At 42.4% G+C, this 25,555-nt stretch overlaps 1 pseudogene; it reads left to right on the top strand.

Moving 5' to 3' along the window:
• Positions 1-1,443: 1,443 nt before the first annotated feature.
• On the top strand, positions 1,444-22,576 carry LOC127411230 (calpain-1 catalytic subunit-like; annotated as a pseudogene).
• Positions 22,577-25,555: the final 2,979 nt, after the last annotated feature.

The raw sequence follows: 25,555 nt of genomic DNA, 5'->3' as shown, positions 1-25,555 counted from the left end.
TCCAGAATAGTATCTGTGAGGTTTTAGATACTCAAATTTCATTTTGCCCCAGACTATGTATATTGGGTGATGGGGCGGTCATTAAAGTAGGTGACAAATATACAAAAAGCTGGGTCCAAACTACTGTAATAATTGGTAGACAGATAATTCTTAGAGGATGGAAGTCAATTGGCGCTCCCTCATTTCAAGAATGGTTCACCAAATTGGGCAGGGTGGCGGGAATTGAAAAGATGTCGTATAAACAGCTTGGCAAAATAGACACATATGGTAAGAAATGGGACAGGTATTTGGCCTTTCTGGAGGGCTCTCAGTGAGGACCATGTGGAGAGAAACAGAATTTTGGTGGTAATTGTAATTTCTATTCTTTGTGGAATTGTTTATTTTCTCTTTGTTTGTTGATTTTATATTTTTTATGTTCTCAAATATTTTCTATTGTTTGTTTGCTTGTATGTGTGCATGGTGTAATTTAGGCTTTGACCACAGGGATATTTGTTGAGGGAAAGGGTGGGGTTGAGGAGGGGAGGGGGATATAATGGGAAAGTTGATTCTGTGTGTATATATTCTGTTTATTCCACATTTTACATAAGAATCAATACAAAATTTAATAGCAAAACAATTCTTAAAAAAAAGAGGACAAAAATGTTTTTGTATAATGTGCACTGATAAATTGTTTATAATAAAAACAGCAACATCCAATTAGAAAATAAGAATTGCCAATTTTTATTTCATGGTGACTTTAAGACCAGTACCCATTAAAAGCTGAGCAGTTTCAGCTGGGTGCTTTATGTTAATCAGTTTTGACATTGTGATAATGGGCGCATGGTCCTGTGCCTGTCTGCGGGAGAGAGGGAGTGGTGTGGCTCATCAAGTTGGTTGACATGATTTCTAACAGCTGTTTCTCATTACAGTGATAGCGGAGAGACTCCTTAAAACATCTGAGCACACCAGAGAAGGGAAAGAGAGAACGAGTCGAGTGTACAGCATTGGCGTCTGTTGATATTGAATGTTTATTCTACTGAGTGTTGTGAAGAAGTTTATGGTTATTTTGAGAGTGTTATTGGACTGAGTAAAAGCACAGAAAGAGTGCATACGCTGTGCACAGAGGCAAAGGAAATTAAAGCCTACCTGAAGTGTGTCACTGCTCCCTGTCTCCTCATTTCCACACACAAACTCTGACAGTGTCACAGTCATGTTAGGTGTTATTTATGTAACAGCTCACAGTTTATTATGCCCATTGTGCACTGAGTGAAAGCAAAACAAAAGTAACATTTAAAAAAAATAATAATCTTTTGCAATCCATCATTTGCATATTTTGGATAGAACAAATGACCTTTCTAAATAAGCAAATTAGAGGGTGGGGTGTACTGAACAACAAAGAGAAGTGCGTATGTATCCTAAGGCAAGGACAAGAAAGTTTAAAACAAGACACACAGAGTAAACTAACACTAACTGAGCAGTTCATTTATCAGATCCTTGCAGGTAAAGTACTTAATATCTTCAACATGATGATTTTTTTAGTTTGATTTTACTGGCATAGAAGTTATACTTCTTTGTACTGTAATTGTGTTACATAAGGGAGGGAATGGAAAGGATTGGTTTTAATCTTACAAAAGAAAGTGGAAAATAAAAATTAACGTAGATGCTAACTTATTTAATATTTTGATACAATCAATTTTGTGAAACAACTGTTCAATCTTTGTGAAAAATTGCATAATTTTAGTCATATGTCTTAAGCACTTGGTTGACTCAAATTTGTATATGTTTGTCTTCAGAAAAAGGCTACTCAGAGTAAAAAATGCCTCCCCCTGGTGTTCACCGTTATCACGCAAATGAAGATAAAATGAGTTCTGTTACCAATCCTTTGAACTTCCTGGAACAGGACTACCAGGAGCTGCATCAACAGTGTCTCACTAAAAACAATCTGTATATTGATGAATCGTTCCCACCAAACAGAAGCTCTATTGGCACTCTAGGTGAAGATACTGAAATGGACTACAATCAAGTTCAGTGGAAGAGGCCATCAGTATGTAAACTTTACCCTATTTCTCTCCTTCTCTCTATTTGTATTTATATCCTTCCTATTATTACAACTGTCCAGTTCAGTTTCAACCACATGTCCACTGCATACACTTGGTTAAAAGTGAATTCTATGTATTCATTTATTATACATTGTCTTATTAGGACTTGGTGTCAAACCCCTGTTTCACTGTAGATGGAATATCCAGGTTTGACTATAAACAAGGGTCCAAGTTAGGTAAGTTTGTATTAATTTGGAGTCTGGAGATAAACTTTTGCTCAGTAGACACTAATTTTACAATAAAATATGAGGCCAGTTGTCTTTAAAAGTCAACAAATCAACTGTAGAGTCACAAATCAATTAAAATAACAGCATATTTGATGCTAAAGTCAAAGTTATATACCACTCGCAACACATTTTATATATTTCTTAGTGAAACAGGATTGTTTTTTGAGAAGTAGGTTTTACATACCAGAATGGATCTCATATCTCAGTACTTTTTAGCCATTCAATATATATGTATATATAAAACTGCAACTAATATACAGTAAATATCATTATTATTTATTTATTTATTTATTTTGTCAGAGGAAGTATCATTTTGATGAAACAGCCACTGTTGTAACGTGGATTCAAATTGTTTAATGGAAGAAGTAAAACGCAATACAAATCTAACTAAAAATAATCAAGGAAGGTTTTTCACACTCTTTACTACATGAACACAAGCTTAATGACTTTCAACAGCAATATAAACAAAAAAAAACATTTAATAAAAAATTGTAATACACTATAACTCCTGCAGGCCGGATCTAGCCCTCTTCATGGTTTAATTTATCCCGAAAACTTTTTTATATTTTTGATATTTCCATGATCTTGCATTGGCCTGACAAGCCTCTGTAATCTTTTAACATGCTCAGGGTTGCAAGACATCAGGTGACACAAACCCACAATCATACACTAACGTAAATGTTCTATGTTTGCTGGGATGTTAAGATCATTCATCTTTACTGAGGTTTGTGTGGTAAGTGTTGTGGTAAATTTTTGTCTTTTTAAATCTGTTGCACATAATACCTTTGGTTTGCAAGAAGTTCAGTTCTGTCAGAAGCAAAGGTTGCACAGTTTACTTCATGTAATACAAATATATGTATAAGAATTAAATGATGACAAATTATTATCATGAACAAGAAATCAGTAGTTGCCTTGACAAGAATTTATTGGCTGAATGGGAGATTTTGCATTTGATCAACAAACAAATTCAAATTGGCTTAAGTCACTGAAGACAAGTATTAAGACAGTTGTAGATTTAAATCTTGTATCGATTTTTAAACTTTTCTCAACAATTCATTTTTAATAAGTATATTGCTTCTGTCAAAATAATATTGTAATTAATACATTTTATAAATTTGTAACATTTAACATCATAGAATTATTCTACTTTAAAAGGTTTTTTGATCTAGGTGTTCGAAACCAACATACAAAACCACTGCTAGAGGAAACACACAAAACCTTACAGTTTCTGAGATATAGCCCTTTTGAGTGACAACTTTCTTGTGTGACAAATAGCTGTCATGGGAGGATTCAGCCCTGGTTTGTTTTGTGTGTCTTCGCTCGAGCTGTTGCGGGTGTGGACCCAGCAGGACTCGCCGAAATTCAGCAGTTCCTCACTTGTCAGGATTCCTGTCTCGCTCAGCAAGAGGAGGTTGCGAGATCCACCAGGCGAGCAATCGAAGCTTTGGCAGGGCAATTCACCGAGCTCTCCTCCCTCGTCCAGTGACTGTCATCTCAAGATGAGTCCCCTGCACCCACACCGCCACTGCCACACCCACCGGAGCCAGCACCACCCACTGCTTCACAATCTGAACCTCGGATCAACCCTCCAGCATCCTAGTCGGGTGAAACTAACTTTTGCAGAGCTTTTTATATCTCAGTGCTCTCTGGCTTTTTCCTTGCAGCCATCTGCATTTTCCACCGAGCAATCCAAGGTGGCTTATGTTATTTAGCTGCTGACTGGTTGGGCATGTCTGTGGGGGATGGCAGTGTGGGAACAAAAACATCCATGTTGCGCCTCGTTCCAGTCATTCGTTGATGAACTCCGGAAGGTCTTCGACCATGCAGCGCATGGCAGAGAGGCAGCACGTGCTTTAGCCGAACTTCACCATGAAATGCTATCAATATCAGAGTATTCCATCAAGTTTCGGATGCTTGCTGCTAGTTGCAGCTGGAACAAGGAGGTGCAGTGGGACTTATTCCTGCATGGGTTGGCTGATCGCATCAAGTACGAGATCTATGCTCTGGATCTACCCAAGACTTTAGATGACTGGTTGATCTTGATATTCGACTGGATGCACGTCTTCAGCGTCGCTCATGACTAGGATCCACAGCAATTCATGAGCATTCACTCCCCAGGGGAGTTTTGAGTCAGGTTGCGGTCAGCCAGTCATCAGAGGGAGAACCTATGCAGGTGAGCAGAGTTCGGTTGTCCCGGGAGGAGAGGAACCGCAGACGCGCACAAGGTCTGTGTCTCTACTGTGGATGTCCAGGTCATCAAGCTCTTTCCTGTCTTGTAAAAGAGAGAGCCCACCAGTAGTTCAGAGGTTACTGGTGGGTAGTTCATTCCAACAGAAATCCTCATCTTCCACTCTCCTCCTGAAACGACTGCAGTGGGGTTCTCTGCATCACTCCTTTCAAGCCCTAGTCGACTCCGGTGCTGAAGCCAACCTCATTGACGCTTCTCTGCTCAAGGCTCTCAAGCTCCCCACATCTACTCTCAATGTCAAGATTCCGCTCAATACTCTATGCAACACTCAACTTATGGAAATAACTCACTGCACCACCGCCTTAAACCTCATTGTCTCCGGTAATCATTCTGAACTCACCACATTTTACGTCATTGACTCTCCACTCACCCCAGTCGTCCTAGGACATTCATGGTTATCCACACACAATCCTCACATTTGCTGGTCTGGCAACACAATTTTGGCTTGGAGTACTTTCTGTCATGCTTCTTGTCTTTTGTCTGCACCTTCCCCTGTTTTTGTTCAGTGTTGCAGGATGAACCGGTGGATGTTTCCAGAGTTCCCATGGAGTACCATGACCTGAGAGGGGTGTTCAGTAAGTCTCGGGCTGCATCTCTCCCTCCTCATCATCCCTATGATTGTGCTATTGAGCTTAAATCAGGTACGTTTCCCCCCAAGGGTGGTTTATACTCGCTTTTGGCTCCTGAAAGGGAGGCCATGGAGAAATTCATTTCTGATTCTCTGGCAGCCAAGAACATTCAACCCTCTTCTTCTCCAGCAGGTGTGGGGCTCTTTTTTGTGAAAAAGAAGGATGGTTCCCTTCGGCCCTGTATTGACTATCAGAGACTGAAAGATATCACCATTAAGAACACCTACCCTTTACCATTGATGTCATCAGCCTTCGAGCGTCTGCGGGGTGCAAACTTTTTCATGAAATTGGATCTTCGCAATGCTTTTCAGCTGGTCCACATCAGAGAGGGCGATGAGAGGAAGATTGCTTTTAACACCCCTAGTGGGCACTTTGAGTATCTGGTGATGGCTTTTGGCTTAGCCAATGCCCCTGCAGTTTTCCAGGCATTAGTCAATTACATGCTGAGAGATATGATTGATCAGTTCATTTTTGTCTACCTGGATGACATTCAGGTTTTTTTCTCATTCTCTCCAGGAACATGTTCAGCATGTCAAAAGAGTGCTCCAACAGCTGCTAGAGAATGGGCTTTTTGTCAAGGCCGAGAAGTGCGAGTTCCACGCTCAATCGGTAACCTTTCTGGGATTCATCTTGTCACCGGAGGGGATTCAGGTAGACCCAGCTAAGATTAAGGCTGTGGTAGATTGGCCAACCCCATATTCTCGCAAGGCCCTGCAGACAGAGATTCTTGGGTTTCGACAATTTTTACAGGCATTTTATTCACAATTATAGCTAACTAGTTGTGCCTCTGACGGACCTTACCTCCACCAAGACTGAGTTTTGCTGGTCCAAGGAGGCCAAACTGGCCTTCTCCAAACTCAAGGGCCGCTTTGTTTCGGCCTCTATTCTCGTTACCCCTGACCTGTCTCATCAGTTTGTTGTGGAGGTAGATGCGTCAGACATGGGGGTAGGTGCGGTACTCTCCCAACGGTGTCCCTCCGATGACAAGATGCATCCATGCGCCTTTTTCTCCCATTGTTTGTCCCCTGATGAACAAAATTATGACACTGGTAATCGTGAGTTGCAGGCTATCAAGTTAGCCTTGGAGGAGTGGTGCCGTTGGTTAGAGGTGTCTGGGGTACCTTTTATTGTCTGGACCGATCATAAAAATCTTGAGTACATTCGCTCTGCCAAACGTCTGAACTCCATGCAAGCCCGGTGGGCTCTTTTTTTTGGTCGCTTTAATTTTTCCATCTCTTATCGTCCTAGTTCCAAAAACATCAAAACGGATGCCTTGTCTCATATTTTTGATCATTCCGAGCGACCGATCTCTCCGTAACCTATCGTCCCTACCAAATTGGTGGTGGCGGCAGTGTCCTGGGAGATTGAGTCCAAGGTCCACACGGCCTTACAAGGGGTAACGCCCCCGCTTAAACCCCCACCGGGCCATTTGTTTGTGCCGGAGTCTGTCCAGATGTTATCTGTTGGAGTCATTCCTCCAAAGTAGCCTGTCACCCTGGATTTGGGTGCACCTTGGCTCTGGTCAGACAGAGATTTTGGTGGTCATGCATGGCCCGTGATGTTCGTCAGTTGTTGGTTGCTTGTTCAGTCTGTGCTTGTTCTAAGACTTCCAGTTTTCCCCTAGAGGGACTTCTTCAGCCACTGTCAGTGCCTTCGAGACCCTGGTCGCTTATTGCCCTCGATTTTGTTACTGCCCTCCCTCTCTCCCAGGGATTTACAGTTGCCTTGACCATAGTGGACCGGTTCTCGAAGGCAGCACATTTCATTCCTCTACCCAAATTACCTTCTGCTAGAGAGACAGCAACTGCTGTCATTGAACACGTCTTTCGAATTCATGGTCTCCCGACAGATATGGTCTCCAACAGAGGGCCCCAATTTGTTTCCAAATTTTGGAAGGAGTTTTGTAGATTACTGGGGGCTACTATCAGTCTTACCTCTGGGTTCCATCCTCAGAGCAATGGGCAGGCTGAGCGAGCGAATCAGGACCTGGAGAGAACTTTACGGTGTTTGGCTTCCTACAGTCCCTCTTCATGGAGTCAGCAACTTGTGTGGGTGGAGTACACACACAACTCTGCCAGTTTCATCCATGGGCCTATCTCCATTTCAGACTAGTTTAGGTTACCATCCATCTCTATTTCCAGCACTGGAACCTGAGGTCACGGTCCCCTCTGCCCATGCGTTCATCAAGAGGTGCCGTTGCACCTGGAAGAGAGCCAGGCAGACTCTCATCCAGGTGGGACGTCGCACTAAGGCCCAAGCCGATTGCCACCAGTCTAAGCCTCCCATTTACATAGTAGGTCAAAAAGTGTGGCTTTCTTCTAAAGATATTCCTTTGCATTCCATCTCCAATAAACTTGCTTCCAAATTTATTGTCCCATTCCCTGTTACCAAGATCCTTAACCCGGTAACAGTCCATCTAAAATTGCCTCCAGCGTACAGGAAAGTACCCCACTTTCCATGTCTCTAAAATTAAGACTGTTTTTTACTCTCCGATAAATCCACCCATTCCTGTTCCTCCACCGCCGCGTCTTGTAGATGGAGAACCCGCTTATTCGGTCAAGCGTATTCTGGATTACAGGCGGAGGGGGCATGGGTTCCAGTATTTGGTGGACTGGAAAGCTTACAGTCCGGAGGAGAGATGTTGGGTCCCTGCACGGGACATACTTGATCATTCCCTCATTGACAGGTTCCACCAACGGCAGGTCACCGGCCCTGAGTGTGCCAGGGGAAGCACGTAGGGAGGGGGTAATCTCATGGGAGGATTCAGCCCTGGTTTGTTTTGTGTGTCTGTTGTTGCAGGTGTGGCATTAATTTAGCAGCGGCATTGCTCAGCATCGCTTATTACCAGCCGCTGCCTGATTAACGCGACACCTGCACGCTATCTCCTTTCCCCTTTATAAGCAGCCCTTTCTGTGAGTTGTGTTTGTCGAATCATTCTTGTGTGCTGTGCTTTTTGTTTTCTCTCATGCTCATGTTTATTTCTTGTTTTTAGTTGGATTTACATTTACCTGTTTTCCTGTGCTCCAGTCTAATATCTCTCTCAGTACTCTCTGCATTTGGTCTTCTCTGCCTTCACCATCCCACCTCACTGCAGTCATTTCCTGCCAAGCTTCGTCATCATCATCATCATCTTCGCCATTGGACTTCTCTTGCAGATTTTTGCCTGCTGTGTTTACCACTCAATTATTCATTAAATATCATTTGAACTGTTACCTGCGTCTGGGTCCTCTATTTATCCTGAAAATAGCCCTTGCCCTGTTTATATATAATACTGTATATAATATGTATATTATATACATATAATAATATATACACAATGTACAGATTAATAAAAACTACATGAAAATAAGCAAGCTCTTGCTTGTTCCCAGGCAACTGCTGGTTTTTGGCTTCAATTGGGGCTTTAACCTTTGAACAAGACATTCTGGTCAATGTCATTCCAGTCGGACAGTCATTCAGCAAAGATTATGCAGGAATATTTCACTTCAGTGTGAGTAAAATACTGTAACTTTCTTTTGGTTTTAAGGTCAACATTACTTTTATTTCAATAAATAATAATTTAAATGTGAAAAGCTGCCACTACCTTTGGTAACCCAGTTTGGTCTGATATCAGACTGTACACCTAAAAAGGTGAAGCTTAAGTGCCATCTGCCAATGAACTGGCATGATTTTATAAGGGCTTCAGTAATCGTACATACACAGGGGTTAAATTTGGATTTAAGAGGAGAACCCTTAAATCGGGTAATGTCAATTTATACATTTTATAAAATCATATGACAGCTGGGACAAGTTACCTTCTTCTTGCCCTAAGGTCAGAGGTCATCTTATATAGAACATGCTAAACTTAAATCTAATTAAGTTATAATTTAAAAGTAGATGCACATTGTTCTTAATGGGAGAAACAAACACCTTCTACACAACTACCTTTCGCTCATATTGTTATTCTGATCATATAATTTGAAATGTAAACATTGCATTAAATTATGAAAGAGTTTAAAATTCTTCACTTTGGCATGAAGAAGCATTTTCACTAGTGAATCCCACTGTAGCTATATTTGCAAAATGAAAAAATGGAGTACACATTTACTGTACATATACAAATAACAGTGAAACATTTTACACTGTGATGGTCAAGTGGTATGATATATTGATCTTTCTATGTTGATGTCGTTTGGATGCGACATGATTGTGGATTCAAAACCCCTTCGTGTATACAGCTTTTTAACAAAATTAAGCAAAATCGCTACTGCATATCAGTGGATCTAAGAAACGGGAGAGCAGTTGATTCCATATTTTGTGATTTCTTTGAAACGGAGACTGGACCACGGTGCAATACAGAAGCAGAAGGCACGTCTGCATACTGGGGCGCGCTGTCTCGTGCTGCCCTCATATGCTGACTCTACCAGCATCCATAAATGACTAGTAAATATGAACTTGAAATATTATTGAACAAGTACACTTGCTAAATAGAGACGGAATGGGTCAGATGAATCAAACAAAAACTGCATCAGAGAATACAATAAATGGAATGGATTGACAAATAAGCATTTTATTCTTTTTGGAATTAAAGGTGCTGGAACAGCATTCCGGACCATGCCGGCACAAACCCAGACATTCCATTTCATTATGGTCACCTCAATGCTGCGTCAGTAGCTGACACTATAGATACAGTTGGCAATGCATCATATCAAATGATGATGAGTTAACACCAGAAAACAAGATAAAAATACAGGAGAAAACTTGATATGGTCAGAGTGGAGCGCTGCTTATTGTTTTCCATACTTTTTCATCGTTGTTAAAATAGCCAAATCTATTGGATATTTCTCCTCGTTTTCTTCATAGGAATGTATGAGTAACATGAGTGGGCGGAGCCTCCTTGCAGACTGTATCTGTTGAAACAGAATGCCACAGCACCATTATACTGCTTGCTGCCAATAAAAACAGTGATCCCATAGCCAGCCAAGGAAATGACAACACTGAAACCGAGTTTCAGCTTGGCTCAGTGATCTAATGGGTCACTCTCTGTTTAGAAATGGCTAGACCTTTTGTACATTGACCAAAAGAGACAAACAGTTGAACAGACTTACGTACATGATGCGTACAATCAAAATAAATTCTAAAGGCTCTGGCAAAGAAGATGCTCATCCACATCTGGCCGAAAAGTTGAAGGGCATAAGGTCTGCAAGGCAATCACCTGAGACTGAAGAGGGATACAAAAACGACCTGTGCCCGAAACACTGTTTTGTTCTCAGACAGGGCCTGTAAGTCTCCAATATGCTTCACTGGAGCAAGCACTAACAGCAACAGCATCCAGATGCTTCTACAGAAAGTACAAAATACTTTGCACCTAACAGCTAATTGGTCCTCATTGTGAGAAGCACAGCATGAGGCAAATAAACGGCGCCTCGTAGAGGGAGCTTGAAAATGCAGAATGGTATCAATAATTGAAGGTTCGAATTCGAATTCACAGTACATTTATATTTATGCATTTGGCAGACGCTTTTATACAAAGTGACTTACAGTGCATTTATTACAGGGACAATCCCCCTGGAGCAACCTGGATTTAAGTGCCTTGCTCAAGGACACAATGGTGATGGCTGTGGGTACTGAACCAGCAACCTTCTGATTACCAGTTATGTGCTTTATTCCACTACGCCACCAGCACTCCAGAAGCACAATGTTTGATTTTTAACGGCAATGAAAACGAGATTGTGAGGGATAAACTTATCATCTCTTTAGTGGAAGGCACAGTATAAAGATGTATAATGCTCATTGATCACATCTGATTTTTCACAACTCATATTGTCTGGATTTTGTTGTCAACTGAATGTTCTTGGAAAGATATTTTTTCAATATTTTGTCAGCGGAATGATACAAAAACACTATAAAATGCAGTACAGCCCATTGAAGAGACTGTACGTTTATCCCTCACAGCCTCGTTGTCATTCCTGCCAAAAATCAAAGATGGTGCTTCTGCAAATAAGGTCCATTGGCTGTGTGCAATCTCTCCTCTCACTGCGGCTTCAGAGATGTAGTCACCATACTTTGGGCACGACCCCCTGATATAAGAGCAAGTCAACTCCACAATTCAGGCAGCCTGGAATGTGCACTGCTCTAATAGAGGGCAGGTATCAATGCAACCACAGGAAGATGTGTCGTGCTAGATTCAGCACCATCCGAGAGCTCACTCCTCCTGGCAATTCAGATAGGTGACTGCTGAGGTGCAGTGCACTCTGGTCAGAATCTGAATGGCATTCTGATCATGACAAAGTGGTGAGAATGACGTTGTTCTGGCCAGAGACATGAGTCACTCCCTCCAGAGGGTAACAGGGCATGCATCTAACATTGATTGTGCCTTGGACAACACAATGTTGGCTGGACTGTGAATCTTTGGACACAACTCTACCTGGCAAACGGGAGAGGGACTTAAAATAGTCAGTTGTGTGGGGGAAATACATATACGGCGAGGCAAATCCATGGCATGCTAGTAATGGTAACATTGCATCAGAATACTCCACTGTGGGGCCACCAAACTCCCCATGCCCTACCACTGCTGGCATGCCATGTCCACGGAGTAACCTCACTAATGCAGTGTAACATTACGTTGGTCTGCACAGCAGGGTCCAGTCCCCTTGCTTCTGTCAAAGACCGCTATGCACGCTCAGCCCGGTCAGGGGGAGCGTTTGCACTGGACCTAAAATAGTGCAAACTGACTATTTTGTGCATCATTATTCATTAGTGACATCACTCATTTCAACCTATGACACACTTCCCACTGTCCTCGCACCCCATCCCCACCAAGCAGCATTTTGCATAGGGAAATCCATTACTATACCTATAGAATATGTTGGGCCTCATGTATTCAGATAGAAGACAAAGGCAGGCCTAACACAGTCGTAAAACCTAACTCAGCCCCCACATACCAGGTCATAAATTATACTGATAAAAATCGTGCCAAAATCAAACAAAGGGAGTCCAAAACAGACTACAAATCCCATGAAGCCTTGCTCACTAAAGGATCGAACTCTCAACTCCTATTGGATGAGGCACACAACAGAACATCCCTAAAAAATGACATCATCAGGAGTAGAAATACCTCTGAAATGCTTCCGGGATTTGCTTCCAGCAACTTTGTTCACCTAGTATAGACGTAGCTCATCGATGCTCTTAGGTGCATCCTCGTGGCACAAGGAAGTAATGTCCGACTTGAAACTGTGGCCATACAATCTCCATCTCACTGGACAAGTTGAGAGTACTCTGTGTTCAACCGAACACTCTAACGGATCCGAAGGAGACCGCCGAGCAATCCGCATCTTCATCCGTTTGCCTGCAGAAGTGAAGAGATTAAAGATTTCTCTTCCATCTTCAATCAAGTCGACATTTCTGATTTCTCCGCCAGCCCGCCTAGAAGCAGTCAGACGTACGCCCGACGACAGAGCGAGGAAACGGCCTCCCGTCATCGCCCGAGCCTCAAGGAACCGGGTCGGAGTTAAAAGACGGAGGAACACACACTCTACCTGTGTCCTCATGCGATTCAAGTAAGAGGTTTACATCTGGGCAGAGATAGAATATTATAGTGTGTTATTCTTGTGTTTCAAGGTTTTTGCTTGTACAGTTTACGGACCGCCATGTCCGCTCATTATTAATACTCAGGGTATTAATTATCACAAATTTGTTTTGCTGTATTGTGGTCCAACCAAATTGGACTGTTGTGCAATTTCGCCATCGTGGGTGAGACCGGTAAACTGAGTTTGAAAGAACGCGGGACTGTTTTACAAGCCGTTCACCGCGTCTCTGAGCGATAAACTAACAGCTGCTTTCTCTCCCACGATCGCGAAATCGGCTTTAGGGCCGTCACTTTATTCTCTCTCTCTCTCTCTCTCGTTTTAACCACACACACACATACAATCACTCTCACACACACACCCTCATGTGTTATAGGATTATTTTGATTTCCATATCTAATCATATCACTGTTTAGTTTGTAGTTGTAAGTCGGAAGTTTATTTACTGCATTGTATTAATTATTAATTGATATTACTGCATAAATAAACTTTGTTATATTACAAAGAGAAGTGTTTTGGTTTGTTTTGCATACACCTGTGTCATGCAGATGGGATGTCAGTGCTCGGATTCAAGCCTTCATTCATTGTTTTTTTCCCCGAAAATCGATATTCTTCGGATGTCGATTTTCCTAAGAAAACAATCTAATATTGAGACTGTTATACTATCTGGTTATTAGTCCCTGATTCCAGGGTGGTGCCCCGTCAATGTTAATCCTTATTAATATTCTATTGATTTTTGATAATTGATAATTATCTTTGATGATTGTTGAATTTGAATGATCAATAAGCTAGTGTTAATTTTAATTAATGTTTCATCGATGTTAACAATTAATGATTATCTTTGATAATTGTTGATTTAAAGGATTAAAAAAGCTAACATTGATTCTCATCAATTTTCTATTGATTTTAATAATTACTAATTATCTTTGATAATTATTAATTATTGCTAATAACCAAACGTAGCGCACTACATTTACTGGAGCCCCATATGAGGTTTTAATGAGTTAGATTCAATTAATTAATTTCAATATTAATTAATAACTAAAGAAATAATTATTAATTATTTCTGATAGTAACACTGATCACAACCAGTAAAGCCCTACAAATATTTCAATGTATCTTTTTCACAAAATATAATTTCTTGAAGATTAGGAAATCATATTTCCCTGTTAAGGCCTTGAATCATTATCTTTATCTCTGTGTGTGTGATCTGTTTTGGAGGTTTGGGAAATGGATTGATGTTGTCATTGATGACCAACTTCCAACAATTGATGGCCAACTAATTTTTGTGTGTTCAAAAACTTCTAATGAGTTTTGGCCTGCTTTACTGGAGAAAGCTTATGCAAAGTAGGTTACATTTATCCACCTTTATACAAAATTATACCATTTACACTGCTGCAAAAACTGCCTGAGAATAAAGTGCTTTTACAGGGTCTGTGGCTCTTATGGCGACCTAAATGGTGGAGCCATTTCTGAGGCTGTGATGGACTTCACTGGTGGGGCGCACTTGTATTATGAACTAAGTAAAGCTCCTCGTTATTTATGGAACATTATGAGTAATGCAGCCAACTCAAAAACCTTATGGTCTGTGGCTCTTATGCTGTGGTAAGAATTCACTGAATTGAATATTTTTTTATTGAATTATTTTTGGCATAAAGTTCTGTCAAGAATACTGTATATTTGCTTAGGCTTTAAAGATGTGTGTAACAAGGTTAAAATGGAATGGAGGAGGCGGGAACTGCACAAACCATCAAAATAATGTTTAATGAGAAATTAAAACATAAAGACAAAACCTAAACACAAACGCACACTCTGCTGCTGCATGTGGCTCTCTCTCTCCTGAACTAACGTGTCCCGCTGCATTTATCCCTCTACTCGGCTAATTAGCCCGATTGGGGGCCGGGCATGCGTAATCAAGCCCTCCACCTCGTCACACTCCTCCCTCCTTTGCCTCAGGCCGGGGAACCCCTGGCATGACGTACATCCCTTCCTACCAGCAGGCTTTTCCCCACCTCTCTAGGGCTGGGGAGGGGGATGAGGGGAGGGAAAAAAAGAGGAGAGGGAAAGGGCAAAGCAGAGCGACAGCGAGAGAGAGAGAGGAGAGAGAGGAAATACCTGCTTCGCCGGCGCCCAGATATGCTGTCGCCCGACCCTCAGCTACTCCCCAACCTCTGGCAGACGACGGCTCGCTCCTCCCCCGGTGGGCGGTAGTGGATCCTCCGGCCCCGGGCAGATGGTCATGCTCCTCCCCCCTCCCTTTTTCTTTCTTTCTTTTTTTTCTCTATTCTTTTTTTCTATGGGGGGAAAATGGCAGTGTGCCTCAAATCCTCAGCAGCTGGCAGTGACATCTCCATCCCTGGGCGGACGGCCACGGCTGCTCCTGGGTTGGCTGGTAGTGGCGAGGACTCCACGACAGTGCATCCCTCCCCCTTCCCGGGTTTTGGCACCAATGTAACAAGGTTAAAATGGAAAAGAGGAGGCGGGAACCAGATGAACCATCAAAATAATTTTTAATGAGAAATTAAAACATAAAGACAAAACATAAACACAAATGCACACTGCAGCTGCATGTGGCTCTCTCTCTCCCGAACTGCCACGTCCCGCTGCATTTATCCCTCTCCTCGACTGATTAGCCCGATTGGGGGCCGGGCGTGCATAGTCACGGCCCACTCCGCCCTCCTCCTCATCACAATGTGTTTCAAAAGATTGAGAGTATTTGAATATAAATGATCAGGGTAAAAACATTGATAAAAACTGCATACAGTATGTTATTCACTAGACAAATATTACTGACGTAGTTTTATGTCTTAAAAAAAAAAGAAATCAGGAAAATGCAGCTTTAAAAAAGTATTGGACTGAGAGTTTTATAATCAATTAAATTATTTATTTCACTACTTAAACACCTGGTGTGTACTGCTATATAATGTTAACATTAGAAATATTACTGACTTTTTTGTACTGTGACCTTTATATACCTTCAGAAAACACGTGAAGATGTGTCATCCAATGGCATAGTTGGAGGTCATGCTTACAGTGTGACAGGGGTTTATCAAGTAAGACAGTGCAGATCTATATATCTATCTATCTATGCCTGCCTGCCTGCCTCCCTTCCTTCCAATTATTAATTATAAAACTACCTCTAAATAAGTTCCTTATACTCTATTAGTGGCTTTTCATTGTAATAATGTGATTCCTGGTTGTATTTAACAGGTAAAGAGTGAAGAAAATCAAGTTCATCTGGTGAGACTGTTAAACCCGTGGGGACATGGAGAGTGGAATGGAGACTGGAGTGACAAGTAAGAGTTGTTTTTGTGCATAGGCTGCATTTCTTCCTTTTACACATAATTAATCACTTCATATACCAAAGGCACTAAAATCTTTTGTTTGCATTTGCTGCACAATAGTCCAGGGCCTCTTTTATAATTGTATGGCTCTTCAAACCTCATATATTGTGTGTATAAATAGTGTTATCCTTTCAGATCACCTTTGTGGGAAACAGTCAGTATGGAGGACCACAAAAAGTGCCTTCAAGTGTTTGATAATGGAGAGTTCTGGTGAGCGTGTACTAGATTACATTACAATGTAATTTGTAGAAATTCAGTATAGTGCATTCTGTTTCTTTTTGTGACTACTAGGGTTCACTGTATCTTTGTTTCAGGGAATTTTATTGTAAAGTTTACCATGTTTGTTGTCTAGCCATCTGTTACACATTCAAAGCATAAATCACATTTCGACTCTTAATTACTCAAAACACATTTTTCACTGCAGGATGGCAATGGAAGATTTCACCAAAAGCTTTGAAGATCTGGATATCTGCTATCTCTCTCCTGATTTTCTAGACATTTCATCTGGATCTCAATGGACCTCACAACATCATTTTGGCAGATGGGTTTCTGGGACTACAGCTGGAGGTGGTGACATGAACAGCATGTGTATTCACAGTGCACACAGTGCAAGCCTATAAATTTAAATCAGTTACAGTGAACCAGGGTTGCGGCTATGGGGCGCTAGAGTGGGCATTGCCCCCTGCCAGATTGTTAGTCTGTTCCCCATTTTCTGCATGATTCACAAATTGGTTGGTTCAGTAGTTCAGATTTTTACTTGACCCATCAACATTTTCACTGGCCCCACAAGAAAAAATGCTGTTTTTATTTACAAAATCATTGCTAAGTGTTTGTTGTAATTTGCAATAATAGCTTGACATTGTACACCTTTAAGGTAACTCCCTTACAGCTACAGTACATAAATCTACTTCTGCTGCAATTCTAGCAATTTCAATAAAATTTCGCTTATGTTAAATCAGTGGAATTCTCGATTACGTACGTAATCCTGATTCCCTGACTAGGAACGAGACACTGCATAATGACAGGAACACATCAGTGGTCAGGTGGTCTGGAGCCCTTATGCAATCACGACAATTCATTGGCTGATGGTGCTTAACCTTTTCATGAGTAGGGTCTAATACCCCCGCAGTGCCCCCTGTGGTTTGCCTGTGCACTGTTTGACATCTCAGACATTTTTTGTGTGTATGTGTGTGTGTGTGAGAAAGAGAGAGAGAGGGAGAGAGAGAAATGCTAATGTAAACAGACGTGGCTGTGTGCATTGGATAATCACGCTCAGTATGTGTTCACTGTGAGTATACAAGTTTTAATCTGTTATCGTGGTGCTTTTGTGATCATTTGGCTGTTTGTTTCAGAAAACAAGTATATTATATGCATGACAAGACTGCTTGTGTTGCTGTTTGTGTGAATGTAAACCCGCATCTGCACCTAATGAGTAGACGTGGCTGAGTGCATGGGAAGATCGCATTTAGATGTGATGGCTGTGCATATACAAGCTGTGAACTGTTATCGTGGTACTTCGGTGACAATTTGGCTGTTTGTAACAAAATAAACATATAATGTGCTTGAAATGACTTTTTGAGTAGCTGTTTGTGTGACGAATGACAACCGCTACTAAACAAACATGGCAGCATGCATCGGAGGAAGATCGCGTTTGATGTGTTAATGAGCCGTAAACTTTTTATTGTGGTACTTTGGTGATGAGTTGGATGTACAGTATGTGTGTAAAATAAACTGATCCTGTGCTTCAAAAGACTGTATGAGTAACTGTTTGATTTAATATAAATTACAGGCGCTTGACCAGTGCAGCTTGTGTCAGCCGAAAGCCAATTTTAATCTGGCAGTTCGTAATGTAACTGGCTGTTGCAGAAACACATATGTGTGACCCTTCTCTTTTTGGGTTAAGATCCATAAAACTCTATTTGTTGTCCAATGTCTGTGTTTCTTTGCCCACTCTAACCTTTCTTTTTGTTTTTCTGTTTCAAAAGTGTCTTTTTCTTTTTAATTCTTTCCATAAGGGCTGCACCCCCGAGTCTTCTCTTTACTGTTGTACATGAAACTGGTGTTGAGCGGGTAGAATTCAATGAAGCTGTCAGCTGAGGACATGTGAGGGGTCTATTTCTCAAACTAGAGACTCTGATGTACTTATCCTCTTGTTTAGTTGTACATCTGGCCTTCCACATCTCTTGTTAGAGCCAGTTGTCCTTTGTCTTTGAAGACTGTAGTGTACACCTTTGTATGAAATCTTCAGTTTTTTGTCAATTTCAAGCATTGTATAGCCTCCATTCTTCAAAACAATGACTGACTGATGAGCTTCTAGAGAAAGCTGTTTCTTTTTTGCCATTTTTGAACTAATATTGACCTTAAGACATACCAGTCTATTGCATACTGTGGCAACTCAAAAACAAACACAAAGCCAATGTTAAGCTTCATTTAATGAACCAAATAGCTTTCAACCATGTTTGATATAATGGCAAGTGATTTTCTAGTACCAAATCAGCAATTTAGCATGACTATTCAGGGATAAGATGTTGGAGTGATGGCTGCTAGAAATGGGGCCTGTCTAGATTTGATAAAAAATTACTTTTTTAAAATAGTGATGATGCTGTTTTTCACATCAGTAATGTCCTGACTATACTTTGTGATCAGCTGAATATCAATTTGGTGAATTAAAGTACCAATTTCCTTCCAAAACAGCAAAATCTGTACATTATTCCAAACTTTTGGCCGCCAGTGTAAATGTCCTCCAAGGACGCACCTCTGGCCAAAACTCAAGAGGATGTCATGGTCCTTGTAGAATGAACCTGAATGCCTAAAGGCGAAGGCAAACCGGGCGCCTCAAGCACTCAAAATTGCATTAAAGAGACCGGAAAACATCTGTTGTGAGCACCAAAGCATGCAACAGCTGTTCTGACTTATGCCACTAGCTAGTGTGGTTAAATTCCCAAAGCCCTAACAGGGCATAGTATATGGAACCTTTCACTCTCATCCTACTTAAATGGGGAAGGAAAGAAAGACTGCAAAGTAATAACCTGTGAGCAAAACAATGTAGAGACAACCTTGGGTAAAAGTCCCAAACGGGATCTCAATACAACCTTCGATAACCCTGGCCTGAAATGCATACACAATGGATTGATCAGCAGGGTATGCAAATCACTAACCCTCTCAAGTGATTCCAATGCCAATAGCAGGGCAGTTTTAAGAGTTAGAAACTCATCAGACACTGATGCAAAGGGCTTAAACGGGGTACCCGAGAGAGCCTCTAACACCATAGATAAATCCCATGAAGGGATGTGGACAGGGCAAAAGGTCTAAGCCAGCGCACTCCACGTATAAAACGAGAGACAAAAGAATGTCTACCAATCTAAGTCCCATTCACATGTGCATGTTCAGTCACTAGAGTGGCGTCACAAATTTTATGCATTGCCGGGGAAACCCTGGCCCCAAAACACCCTTGTTAAAACTCCAGCACTAAGCCTGTAGGGCAGTGAATGGGCTCCTCACTGTGTGCCAAACACCAGGAAGCAAAAAATGTGTTTTTCTACTTAAACGTGTACAGCCTTCCTATTGATGGGGCGCTAGCATTCAGAATGGTATCAACCACAGCGGGGATAAGCCATCCTTCAGAAGAATGCTTCATTGAGGAGCCAAACCCATAACTTCCATAAGTCTGGCCAGGGGGCCAAATGCTGCCCCGTGCTTGAGACAACAGGTCTGTTCTGAATCTCCCAAGGAAACTCGACCAAGAAAGAGACCAGGTTTGAGAACCATGTGTGAGAGGGCCAATCTGGCGCTTCTTACAGGAACTTAATCCTCCCGAACCCTCTGCAGAACTTTATGCAGCAGATTGATTGTGTAAATGCATACATGTGCTCTGTTGGCCACTGATGTGCCAACACTTTGATGCCCAACGGTGCCAGGGACGAGAGCGAAAACCATAGGGGACAGTGTGACATTTTCCTCGAAGCCAACAGGTCCTCTCTTCCAAACCTCTTCCAGATCTTCTCTACAGTCTGAGAATGTTATGTCCATACTCTGGATCTGACATGTATGGCTCGGAAAGACGGTACATAGTCCTGTGCCATAGAAGTGTGCAATGTGCCAACCACAACAAGGTACAACCCCCCTCCTCTAAGCATCACCTTGAACAGACAATATGCATGCCTTAGCAGGTGAAGTCCCTTAATGGATTTCATCCAACACTGAAAAGGCCTTGGGAAATGATAGCGGATGCTGCGATCATAAACCAGAACAGCCTGTGAAATGTTCTCGCTGGGAGAACACACCCCACTCTGAACATCGCTAGACACTGGTGTAATGACTGAACTCGAACTGGAGATAGGCGCGTCAGCATCGCCAGCAAGTCCAGCTCCACACCTAGAAACTTTTCTGCTGCCTTTGCATGAGTTACGGGTGGAAACAGAGTAAAAAATATTATGGTCCCTGCATGTGTAATTGGGCATAATGTGCAGTGCTTATGACAATGTGAATTTGTACACAGTATAGTGTACGCATACCCCAAAACTCTCAGTTGTGGGGGCAGAGGCAAGAAAGTAGTGGATAATTAAAGCTCGCTCCCCAGCATGAGTATGGTGGAAGACAGAGTTAAATATAACATCCCCTGCAGGTATAATGGGGAACAACGCATGGTGCTAGTGACAATATGATATTGCATATTGTATGCATGCCCCAAGGCACTTGGCCATAGGGGCATAGGCAAGACTTACGTTTTGAACACTTAATGCTCATCTCCCAGTGTGAGCCACTTGGGGAGACATGGCTAAGTCTGATATTGATTTTTTTTAAAAGGTGAATTATGACCTAATTGGCCTTCCATACACACTGACCCTCGAGTGTCCAATGTGTATTAAACAGCAGACTCGCACGAGGCAAAGTAAGAGCATGGCCAACTGTAAACTCAAATCTTAACTCCTTAACGAAAACCACTTGGAAGGACTGCAAAATCAGTGAGTGCAGAACTAACACAGCTTAAATGGAGTGAGGAATGCAATGTCCATCGAATAGAGACAGAGATGGCAATTTGCGTCTCTTCTCCCGCAAAATGGATCCATGAGTTCCATAACAGTAACGTCGACGAAGCTCCTCACTTGTCGGTTCACTGTATAGAAAAATGCACTTTTTGGGCCTCTTCGCTCCCGGGCCGGAGCAATGTTCCACATGGGAGCTCACCCGACAGGCGAGAGCGGTGCTTCCTCCCAGAAGGAGAGAGATAAGGATAAGTGCGGTGTCCATCCTGTATCCATCTTTTTAGGTGAAGCGTTATTGCCCTTGGCCTGTCACAATGCGGGAATCTGGACATGCACATCGTTGGAACTGCTCATTTCCAACGATGTCCTAACATGTTGTCACTTATAAGAGAGAACATAATCTTCACTTCGGTATAAGTCGCTAAAAACAACCCGAGCTGAGACAAATTCTTGCAATGAAGTAAAGAAAATCTGACTAATAATAATAATACTCACTGAGTATTGTGTTTGTGTTGCAGAGAGATTCTGGAAAAACCCTCAATTTCGGGTGAGAATTGATGAGTGTAATGAGGAGGGTGCTGACAACATCCTGGTGTCCCTCATGCAGAACCATGAGATGAGACACAGACATGCCAAAAAAGACTATACTATTGGCTTCTATGTTTTTGGGGTCAGTATTGACATATGCACCTTTGCATGTTTGAGTGTGTGATTCTACACATTTTATATATTTTTAGCAACTGAAGATATAGTGGCAAAAGTAATTTAATTAGTTTTGTTTTATATACCTTTCATGCAGTTTTATCAATCCTTTGCATGTGTGTGTGTGTGTGTGTGTGTTTTAACAGATACCATCAGATGCAAGTGAAAATTAACTCATAAATATTTGATTTTTAAACTATGGTCCTTAGGTTCTGTGTGAAATATTATCATTTTTAATTCACTAAAGTAAATTAATACAGTAACGACAGTATAATACAGTAAAGCCACAATAATTTATTCTCTTTTAGATGGACGTTCAAAGTGGGAAGTTCTTAGCAGAGTTCTTCAGTGGCAGAAAGCCTGTGCATGAGACATCTGATGCAATGAGAGAGGTGATGAAATTGTTCAGGCTGGAGCCAGGAGAATACCTGATTGTACCATGCATATTAACAACAAATGAAACTGCGTCGTTCATCCTTTCTATTTTCTCTAAGCATGAGCCCCATTTTGAGTAAGTTGAGATGGAGTCCTAAGCATTGTACAGTATGTGCAGTATTAAAAAATATTGTCTATTTAAAGAACATTTTGTGAATCTATAGCAATTAATTTTCTGGGGTTTGTCTATTAGCTTCTGTGATACAAAGTTCTTCTCTTTCCAACAGACATATTGGAGACAGTGAGTAGAATAGAGACATTCCCTGAAGAGAATGAGACGATCCTTTTATACCTGTCTAACACACAAATGGGAGTCAATATCTTCTGCACTTTAACACTTTTTCTTCACCCATTCATGCTTTGCTAATGCAACATCTATAAGGTGTTTCTTGGGAAATGGCTTCTTTTTCTAAAGAAATTGGTATATTCTTTGTTTATTTGCAACCATTGGCGGTTCTTTCTCTAAAGTAAATGTATCCCCTGTTAGGTGGGATGTACTATTATTATTACTTTTGAAATTGGTTTATATTTGGGATTGGGTTTAGAGTTCATTTTGCAAGATACAGCATAAACTGTTTAGAAGTCATACAAGAAAGGAAAAAAGACTTAGAGCATATTTCTGTCAAAAAAGTGAAAATTCTCCTATAATTTTATTTTTATTTTTATGAAAGTGGTGTAAAAATATAAATAATATTATATGTGAATAAAAATTATTCTCGTTTTTTCATTATCACTCACTTTTCATATTAATAAAGATAATGTAAAATTGCTTTGCAAAAACCTATACATTTCTTTCATGAATCCTTTCATGTTGTTCTTTAATTAAACAAATTCACAATCTTTCATTAATTAATACATTTTACTTAATTCTAAAGATGAGTTAAGGGCAAGGTAATTCTAAATTTAAAAGCTAAAACATTAATCCAGGATCGTGAATGTTTTGCTTAAGTGTGACAGCAAAAAATCATGTATGTGTTTAATCAGTGAAGCACTGTTTTCCAATCTTTTTATGTACAGTTTTGGAATAGATGTGTAGGGGACAGCAGGGTACAAACTATCACTTTTGGTTTTCTTTTGTGTAAATGCACTTGGGGTTCAAAGTATTTTTCTTTTTTCACAATAATTCTACACACGTTTGGTACAAATATGATGTCTTGTTTCATGAAAACTGTGTACTTTCCACCCATCTATCTGGATAGAAGAAAAGTGAAATGTTACAACGAGCCCCATATGAGGGGCATGTTGTAACAGGTGAGGGGCACATTGTAACATACTGTATAACACCTTCCCCCTCTATGAATTGTATCTGATCGAATTAAAGTACCTAGATGAAAAAACAAAAAAAACAAAACTAAAATAATGTCAATAAAAGCCATTTATTAACTTTGTCACAGCATTGGCTGAAATAGTGCATGGATTGATGACACAAACACACACACACACACACACATGTTGTTGCAGCTATCATTATGAGGACCCTCCATAGACATAATGATTTTTATACTGTACACTCGGAGGATCATCAGAGACTCCAGCCATCCGAGCCATGGGCTGTTCTCACTGCTGCCGTCAGGCAGACGGTATCGCAGCATCAGGACCCGCACCAGCCGACTTCATGATAGCTTCTTCCCCCAAGCAATCAGACTTTTGAACTCTTGATCTCCCACGATCAAAATACATCAGCACTGCACTTTATTACTCTTACTCTTATATCTTACACCGGACTGTCATAAATTATATTATTATTATAAGGCCCCGATTGGTACAAAAAATTAGCGCTCATTACGCAAGAGCGCGAGCGCCGGCTCAAGGCCCTGATTGGGCAAAAACTACCGCTAATTATGCACAGGCGCATGCGAGAGCGGGCTGATTAGCCGATTGGCCGAGCTGGTGAAAGGGTGTGTCAGCAGTGGCCTATATAAGTCGTGCAGTCGCCGGGCTAGCGCCACACTTCGCTGGACTTCCAGCGTTTGAACACCTGCTCGTCAGTAGAATCTGCAACCCGGGAAGGAGGATCGACAGCAGGATACTTACCTCGGTGGACTCGCCATCTGGAGAGAAAGTATTCACCCCCCCCCCCTCCTTTTGACGCTCGTACTGAAGCCGGGACAGCTCGACCCTTCGCCGGACATCGCTGCGGAAGCCCGGACATCACTGCGGCAGCCCGGACACCACTGCGGCAGCCCGGTCTTTGAATGCCTGCTCGCCGGTCATGTGGAGAGAAAGTATTCGCCCCCCTTTCGACGCTCGCCATGTCCAGCTTTGAGTGCGTGCTCTGCCAGAAAGACTGCGGAGGCCACGTTGAGACCCACCTTACGGCAAACCACAGGGTGACCGACCGTGACGAGCTCTCCCTCCTGGCCGCTTTAATCTGGGGAAGCAAGCAGGGAAAAGCTTTCGACTGCCCGGTGGAGGCCTGCGGGACGAAGGGCATAGTGCGCCTGGACAGGCACCTGCTGCGCGTCCACCGCTGTAACGCCGAGGAGAAGAGGGCTCACCTCGCCGTGGCTTACCGGGCACAGACGCTATCTGAACTCTGGACGCTCCAGCAAAAGAGACCTCGCCTGAAGCTCGTAAGCACCGGGGCTCTGATGCGGCAAAACGCCGCCAGCGTGACGCGTGGCCCGGACCACCTCGCCGACATCGCTCGCCTGATCTGGGCGTTCAAGCTGTCCTGTCTGGGGGCCAGGCCGTCCTCCAAGTGCCGTGACAACGCCACCCAGAAAGCCAAGCGAGGTTCGTCACAGACCTTTCGCTGCCGGACAAGGTGCGAGGGTGGGCACAGGCCTTAGCAGAGAGAGGGGCCTCGCGGTCACCACGGCCTGGCACTACCTGCTCGACCTTCGCCTCTTCTGCGCCTTCATTAAGGACAACACCGACAAGGGGGAGTACTTCACTGATGCCGCCGTGAGGCAGCTCCGGCGTGCATGCAAAAGGCAGATGGCCAATCTGAGAGCGGAGCTGGTGGTCCACAGGTGCGACGCGCGGGCCGCCAGTTCCAGGCGGGTGATTGACATGGCCACCTTGAGGCGCTACTGGCGGCGAGCTCGGGACAGGGTGCCCACTCTCCTGGAGCGACTGCGTGAGTCGCCCAGCCCCAACAACCTCCACATCGCTCAGGGGATGATAGCGGGTTACTTCGTCGTCAGCTCCGGTCACCGCCGGTGCGTCATAGCGAACATGACCATGGAGGAGTTCCGGGGGGCCAGCGAGCTGGACAACGGCTAGAGGGTGGTGGCGGTCAGGCACCACAAGACGGCGGCCTTCTTCAGAAGAGCCAATGTGGCTTTCGACCCCAAAGAGTACAAATGGCTGTCTGAACTCCTAGAGCTCCGGGGCGGT

The sequence above is a fragment of the Myxocyprinus asiaticus genome, chromosome 20 (assembly GCF_019703515.2).
Source record: "Myxocyprinus asiaticus isolate MX2 ecotype Aquarium Trade chromosome 20, UBuf_Myxa_2, whole genome shotgun sequence".
NCBI lineage: Eukaryota > Metazoa > Chordata > Actinopteri > Cypriniformes > Catostomidae > Myxocyprinus > Myxocyprinus asiaticus.
This window is presented reverse-complemented; position numbering and strand designations above follow the sequence as displayed.